Source organism: Ruditapes philippinarum, unplaced genomic scaffold (genome assembly GCF_026571515.1).
Source record: "Ruditapes philippinarum isolate M1 unplaced genomic scaffold, ASM2657151v2 ctg24558_1_1_1_1, whole genome shotgun sequence".
In the NCBI taxonomy this organism is placed as follows: Eukaryota; Metazoa; Mollusca; class Bivalvia; order Venerida; family Veneridae; genus Ruditapes; species Ruditapes philippinarum.
This window is the reverse complement of record NW_026865418.1, coordinates 1-8,545: the sequence shown is the minus strand read 5'-3', so window position 1 is coordinate 8,545 and position 8,545 is coordinate 1. Positions and strand designations below refer to the sequence as shown.

Here is an 8,545-nt window from a genome sequence, read left to right as displayed (position 1 = left end):
CTTCCCCTTCCAAATAAAATATCGCTATAAACAGTAACACAGTCTAATACACTGACCTCATGGTATGTCTACATGTTTATCAGCTGATAAATATCGACACTAATTGGTGTGAATTGTTGAATGTGCACTGGATAATTGGTCTTTATATTCAATATGAAACAATAACCTGCGGCATCTTAAGATTATCGCCAATCATATCAACAGCTTGGTTATGAAATGGACGACTTTACGGTAAGTTTGCATTCATATAATTTTATTGTTGTTAAAAGATCAAAGGAATTATGAGTTATAGAATAGAAGTTGTTTTTTTTTAATTGCAAATTAAATCTGACCTAATAATGGCTCCAAAAAAGCATAAATTTGACAAGGAGTATATTTGACAATTAGTATTCCTGAAAAAAAATTGACCTTACTTTGTACATATATCCTCTATCTGGAGCATTCATTTACAAATGGCATACATGGCTGTGAAATGTTTATGGAAAATTCAAGAAGCATACAACATATTTTTAGGAAACTTATGCTAATTACTTTACTCTTATAATGAATAGTTGGCATTTTTCCCCCTGAATTATGTTTAGTTTAGAACTTTTCAATATAATCTTTTCTTCATTAATAATTATTCTTTTTACCTCAAATGTTTCAGATACAGAATCACATAGCCCTCAAACCAAATCTTTGGCATTAACCAAGCAAGCAGAAGCAGCCCATTGGAATGTGGTTCTGATGTCACTGTCATGCCACTAACTTAGATTTTATGAAAACATTGCTGACCAAATTAGCCTGGAAAATGTTATTCTTATAGCTACTGAGCTGCAAGCTTTTATGATCAGTTTTAAAGTGATTAAAATGTAGCTACCTAAATAAAGTTGGATATACATGTAGTTTATGTTTTTTTCTAAATATCTCATGCCTTTTTAAGGTGTTTCATATATGAACTAATGCTATAAATAAGTCTGACAATTGAATTCTGGTTATTTTGCAGTACCATTTGCCTTCTTGAAAATAAAATACAGGCACGCAATTTTCGCCGCGAAAAATTGGCTCAAAGAAAAAATCTGCCAGTGCTAGCCCTGAGGTAGAGTGGAGGGTAAATGACTGCTTTGCAAATGACTGTTGTATTACTAGGTAATGTATAACTAAATAATGCCACCCAAGGTACAACCAATGATTTTAAGAGACATCCAAATAACTTTAAAAAAAATTCTATATTCGGTGCATGACATTTTTCATTGTTATTTATGCTTTGAAATGATCACATCGAATTTCCCTTTTCTTGCACAAATTGTGCAATTGACAATACGGCACAAACATATGGCAGAAGAAAACAATAGGTACCTTGTGAAGATTATATCCTGATTCAAATATAATAGGTGGCAACAAAACAATGAAGAATATAGTTGGTGGAAACGCCTCTTCTTTCTGAAATACATGTACATGAATAATTATGATCATCAAATAAAATTAAAAATCCTGTAACACAATTTTTTCATGATTTTATTTAATAAATATGATGCTCAAATTAAGATTTGTCAATATTGTAAGTTCAAATAAGCATTATTTATAAAGATATTATCCAATTTAACATTTCATGTAAATAAAGGGAGGTAATTAGAAATTTATTTTCTATAAATTCTAAGTCAAATTTTCCAATAAGAAATAATAGCATGTAATCTATTAATTAAATATAATGTGCACAAATATTTGCAGTACACATTTTACATATTCTTTGATGTTTGAAAATTGATTTATTTGCATATTTATATACATATATAATTTTTTGCAAGTGTGGTATACACACAGTAACAATATCAATCACAAAACATACAGGATCTTTAAATATAATCCATTAGTCAAGACAGAAACAGGCATGTAACTGAGAAAATAAATTTAATATCAATGTACTTTTTAGAATGTTAACAACTGCTCAAATTGACTACAAAAAACATTTTCACTGCCTCATACCTGAGACCTTTATAAGTACTCATCAAACGCAAAGTCCTATTCAGTAATAGTACAAGTGTATATTACACTAAAATGGACATTTTTAAAGTTTTACGTACCAATTGCCATAAGTAACAATTCTCTAAATATATACATGTATTCAAATTTCTGGTTCTATGAAATTTTTGAAATTGAAAACATGAGTTATTTTTTTTTGTATGTTAATAACAATAATGTGTAACAACAAAACTTACACTCCAATTTCCAAATTTGAAAATCTTGAGAACTAGTCCAATCAAGGCACCTGAAAAAAAAAAGAAATGAAGTATTTCAATTTAAACTGGTAAAATAAACTTCAGCCATGATTGAACATAATCTCTACATACATGTAGGGATGTTACTGTCATTTCCTTCCCTTGATACATTACACAGGCTTGATTCTGATTAATACATTTAAGATTATTGGTTTTAGCCTCAGGTTATTTATTTCATCTTTTCTCCACAGCTTAAAAATATTGATGTCTTGACACTTGTCACTTTCTGGAAGTGACATAGCTATCAAATCTAGTGGGGAAAATAATTGAGAAAATTTATAATCATTTAAGTAGAAATTTTACTGTAAGTTTCATATTTCATGTCACATGCTTACCAACTAATACAACAGCAATACTTTCCGGCAGGTAGTGGAACTTTGTCTGTAGCAGCATATGTGTCATCAGGATACATATTGCTGAAATCAAAGGAGCCGTGTCACAACAAAACCAACATAATGCGTTTGCGACCAGCATGGATCCAGACCAGCCTGCGCATCCGCGCAGTCTGATCAGGATCCATGCTGTTCGCTTACAAACCGGATAACAAGTAGAAAAACTGATAGCGAACAGCATGGATCCTGATCAGACTGCGCAGATGCGCAGGCTGGTCTGGATCCATGCTGGTCGCAAACCCATTATGTTGGTTTTGTCATGACACTATAGTAATGACACATCCAAGTTAGTTATCTTTTTTATTTTCTTTCTTCAGTATATTTCTTTAAAATTCCGTTTCAATTTCTTCTTGAAAATTAAAGGGTATAAAGCTATATCTTATGATAGATTTACGTAAAATTTATCAGTAAAATTATATTGTTTATATACATGTAATCATAAGGTTGATTAGTGAGAAAGCTGTAACATAGAAAGTCTCTATTATTTGACTCACATAAATATTGTATGTACACAGAATAAAATGTTCCGTAACAAAATATTATGCTGCTATATTAACAGTTTGTCAATGATTTTATTCATGTGACATTCCATTTTAAGGCAATATTTTACCATATTTCTTTCATACAAGCATTTTTGAAGTATTCAGTTCAATTCAAATAATAATTTTTCAGTGTAAATTTAAAGGTTTATTTAAAGAAAACTTTAATTGTTAAAAAAAAAAAACTTTTTTATGTTTGTTCCCATCACTTTATTAATATAGCCATAAAAAAATCATACTCACCTATGACAAGTAGAATAAAGAATATTGTCAAACTGCTTTTATGTTCTTTTTCTGATTCTCCAACATCAGGAAGATCTGGTGGACTATTAGTCGGCTTTAACGTAGGCTTCGGTGTTGTAGTAGTTGTTGTTGTTGTATTGTCACTAAAACCAAATACAACTTTGTTTAATACATGATATCAATTGTCATTACCAATATAAAATGAGCCACTTCATGACAAAACCAACATAATGGGTTTGCGACCAGCATGGATCCATACCAGCCTGCGCATCAGCGCAGTCTGATCAGGATCCATGCTGTTCCCTTACAAACTCTATAACAAGTAGAGAAACCGATAGCGAAAAGCATGGATCCTGATCAGACTGCACAGACTGGTCTGGATCCATGCTGATCGCAAACCCATTAAGTTGGTTTTGTTGTGACACGGCTCAAATTTCTCTTTTATACAGACTAATTACGATATATTTCAGTGACTTCTTTTAGGTCAAAGTCAGGCGGTAACTTTCCTTAAATCTTTAATACTTTGCCCTAATTTATCTGAAAAGTGAAGTCCACTTCACCTAAAATTCCGAAGTAATATATCCTTCATGTACTAAATTGTAAGTATGTGTCCATGTCCATTTTGTTAAACTGTCACAAGCAGGTAGATTGTACGCCTATATGAAGAAATAAGAAATAAAGAAGAAACAGTAAGAAATAGCATTTTTTGAGGAAAATTCTAAGTTCAAGGGGAGATAAATCTGAAAATATTGGTGCTAGAGTTATGAACCTTGTCACATAAGATGGGGATGATGATAAGGTACATATATTTGAAGTATGAGGTTGATCCCTTAAGAAATAAAGAAGTAACAGTAAAACATAGCATTTTTTAAGGAAAATTCTAAGTTCAAGGGGAGATAAATCTGAAAATATTGGTGCTAGAGTTATGAACCTTGTCACATAAGATGTGGTTGATGATAAGGAACATATATTTGAAGTTTGAAGTTGATACCTTAAGAAATGACAAAGTTATAGTGAAAAATATTTTACTGCACCAAAACTTTAATCTAAAATCTGGACGCGGACGCCGACGCGAGTAGGACAGCTCTCCATATACTTCGTATAGTCGAGCTAATAATGATGAGATTTGTAAGTATTTGAATAGTCTTATTCACTATCATATTTTATATTTCCATACCAGGTAATAATGACCATGTTATTTACCATGTTCAATGTGAAATGTGGAAACTGAGAGAGGCTATGGCTAACTAGATTCATGTTAGAATAATTTTACTTAAATTTTCAAGATCAAGGATAAAAATTCAGGAACAAAAATAAAACTGAAACAAAACATATAGGCCTACACAGGCTATTGAACTTGAACAGTGCTGAAAGGTACCTTGCCTGCTGCACAGTAAATGGGCCAATTGTGTTAGCATCTAAGTCAAAAAATAAAATTAAACATACAAGACAATATTTGCTTTTTTTAAGTACCTTAGGGTGTCTATAACAATATTTTTGGAAAGAAAGGATAACTTTTTGGATACCTTTTTCAAAAAATTACATCTCTTGCAGACTGTGCGGGTAGGGGACGGATGTTACAAAGATATACTTAAAGTCTGAATATCTTACAGTTTATAATAACAAGAGCTGTCCGTAAGACAGCGCGCTCGACTTTTTTAGTGCTTGCCTATAATACAAAACATTGACAGTTAAGGGCCATAATTCAAATAATATTCTTTGACAGAATTACCTTCTCCTGGACATGTTTGGGAATCATGATTGTAAACAAGTATTCCAACTTTCAAATTAATATCTCAAACAGTTCAGTCAAAAAGTGGACTGGTACTAAAAACTTAACCAGATTCTAAGTCGGATAAAAGGCCTTAATTTTTAAAACAAATCCTTGACAGAGTTACCTTCTCTTGCGTACAGATGGGGGTAATGATGTTGAAATAGCATTAAAAGTTTCAAAGCAATTTAAAGGGGTTAAAGGCAAAAAAGTGGTTTTCCCCTTTTGTTTTTTGTAAAAAGGGGAAATTCTGTCAAAAATTGCAGAGTTATTTTGTTGTTGTAAAGGTGTGAGGGTAAAAAAGTAGGGTGTTTCAAAAAAATATAAGGGGTTTTGGTGAGGTGGACAAAAATTAAACCCCAAAGCTAAAAATTTTTGTGGGTTTTTAAAAAACCCTTGGGTTTGTTTTGTCTGTGGGGAGGTTTGTGGTGAAAAAAGTATGGTAATTTTCAAAGCCTATTTTAAACTTTCTGTAAAGTGGGGGGTAGAAAAATTTAAACCCAAAGGTGTGACGCCAACGCCAACGCCGACGCCGACGCCGACGCCGACGCCGGGGCGAGTAGGATAGCTCCCCTTTTCATAGAAAAGTCGAGCTAAAAATTGTATTATTTCTCTTTATTTTATCAAAATATTATGTGTTCTGATAAATGTTACAAAAAAAATCCAGAAAATTCATCTTAGATATAAAAATATTTGCTTTCAAATTTTCAGTATTTTTCACACACAATTAAATTTCAAACATGTTAGAAACAGAGAGAAAAAAAACAAGGATAGGTACACCAAATCATACTTAAATCAGATATGCAAAACACATTTCTTTATAAAACAGTAGAAATTATAGGACTTTCTTAAGTATATTTCTTGTCAGATAATCCAAAAATGAATTGTATCAGGGGGATGGATGTTACATTTTTTGGGGGGACGGATGTTACAATCGATGTTTAAAGCTCAATAGTTCATACTTTTTTGGGTTTTATTTTAAAGTAATGAAATTTATAAGAGTATATGCTTTGTACAGTACAATAAATGTAAAATAATTGAACAAATTATGAGAAAATGTAGAAATATACCTGACAATTATGTAGTTTCTTACTATTAGTGTTTCACAAGGAAAAGTTGCAGTGACTTAGTTTTCTTCCATTTATCTTACATTTGAATGAACATTGAAATGTTTGGAATAAAATAAAAATATTGCTAATTAAATAAAAGAATCTTTGTTTCCAGATAATGCATTAACGTTAAAGAGAGAATGTCATACCAACGGTACCTTTCTATACATGAAATTATTTACAAATTACTTTAGTTAAATAATAAGATTTATATTTGTAAAAGATATGATACAGTGTGAAGTAAATAAGAATTTTTCAGATTGAAACATATGCAATCTTGAATTTCTCATTACAAAATACATAAATTATACTCAATTAAAAAAAATTTATTAAAAATTATAAGATTTTAAATTGTTGCAATTAAGTTCTATCTATTTGATGAAATTATAAGTAAATTAATGTGGAATGTTAGCAGCATTATCCAAAGATTTCATTATGATTCAGTATCATAATCTCATTATTTCTAACTTTTAATAATTGTCTTTAATAATTTTTAAAAATTTCAGTGTACATGAACTTCTTAACTTAATGAACTAATTTGTCATTCAATAAAATTTATAGGTGGAAAAATTATTTGCCAAGGGTTTATTTACAGAATAATTTTCACAATTATCCCAACTTTTTCATTACAGGAATCCTTACCATATCCTTAAGTTTCTTTCACTTTATTAACAATAATTAAATGGGTCAAATTGTAAGAAAATGTGCTTGAATTTTTATGGGGGAAAAAATCTAAAAATTTTAATCAGGGTGTTGAATTATATTTCTTTGTTTAATTTTCATTGACTACATATTTAGCCTTTAAATTTTTGAAGTTCAATAAATCCTTTGACTTAATTGATCTTCAACTTTAATACTTAATGACATTCTTGAATAAGATATGGTAGTCCCTCCTACTGTTTTTAAGCATTAATATATATCACCCTTAACTGGCACCCTACTGTTTTGTAATATATCACACTTCCCAATATACAATATACACAGCTTCCCAATATACAGCTCGTTAACTTTTCCAATAAAGTGCCAGCCCCTTCTGTGTGTATAGAGTTAGGATCCATATCCCACTGTTTTATGAGGGGCTGCCTGGGATACATGGTTTGTTAACTATTTAAGGCTAAAGAATTTAATATGTTTTAACAATTGACCAATTTTAATCACAAAGATACTTTCAACATCTCTATCGTTTTTCTATATATCCTGTTATGGATTTTGTGTTTGTTTCTTCTGGGTTTTTTTAATTGTATTTTATTTGTTGTGTGAAACATTCCTATACAGTTACAAAGCTTACTACTTCTCTATCATGCATCATAAGGACAAGATAAGTTTTGTATTACTGTAAAAAGAATTTTTAGTTCAATTCTGTAACATCCGTCCCCTTATGTACTCTTAGTTTGTAAACATAGCATGACAAAAGATTATATTTGTTATAAATTCATATAAGCTTAAATATTATCTTAATAAACTCATTGGTCCACTTGATGTTAAAAAATAACATATAAATTTTATTTCAAAGTAAATAATTTTGATATCAGAGCAAAAAATTACTGATTTTTTTTCAAAATTAAGGAATTTAGTGTTCACAAATACTTTTTTTTTCATAAATACATCATTTCAGTGCTTTATTTCTGTTATTTCTTCATTATTCAATGTAACTTTGGTGTTTTAGTGTATAATTCCCTTTTCAGTTACAGTTTATATGAGATTTAATAAGCACCTTATATAGGGGGACGGATGTTACAGGGACGGATGTTACAGACAACTTTTACATTATTGTATTTTTTTTCTCATAAACATAGAAATTGGCAATTTTTGTAACATTTTCATTGTAAGGCTATCATTAAGCACCAGAAACATTGTTTTTTATGAGTATTGTTTTAAAATTGGATATTTTATGAGAGGGGGACGGATGTTACAGTTTTTTCATCACAAAATTTTTTTTACCACTATAATGCCTATGCCATCCTTAAAAATATATATGTTTGCTATTGCCGACCCAGAGTTATAAGGAGTGGGTCGGTAGGCAGGCTTTTTTTTTTTTTTTTTTTGATATATAATTTTTTACTGAACGTAAGTTAATACGCTTAGTACGTTGTAACAGATTTTGGAAATTTGGGCTACACTATCATCATCGGCAAAACTAACATGTAAAAGACAGTCAAAAACAATAAAAAAACATGTTCACTAGTAATCATAGCATGAAATAAAAAAAATGACTATGTGGACATAAATTCAA

The 8,545-nt window shown here is 30.4% G+C and overlaps 2 long non-coding RNA genes across 2 annotated transcripts; one reads left to right on the top strand and one right to left on the bottom strand.

Annotated features, from left to right (window-relative positions):
• The first annotated feature begins 55 nt into the window (after positions 1 to 55).
• LOC132728939 (uncharacterized) lies at positions 56 to 1,076 on the top strand. Its single transcript, XR_009625551.1, has 2 exons — positions 56 to 231; positions 647 to 1,076. It is a non-coding gene; the product is annotated as an uncharacterized LOC132728939 (long non-coding RNA).
• Positions 1,077 to 1,337: 261 nt separating this feature from the next.
• On the bottom strand, positions 1,338 to 3,580 carry LOC132728938 (uncharacterized). The gene is made up of 4 exons (XR_009625550.1): positions 3,433 to 3,580; positions 2,594 to 2,674; positions 2,199 to 2,248; positions 1,338 to 1,422 (listed from the first exon to the last, which is right to left on the bottom strand). It is a non-coding gene; the product is annotated as an uncharacterized LOC132728938 (long non-coding RNA).
• Positions 3,581 to 8,545: the final 4,965 nt, after the last annotated feature.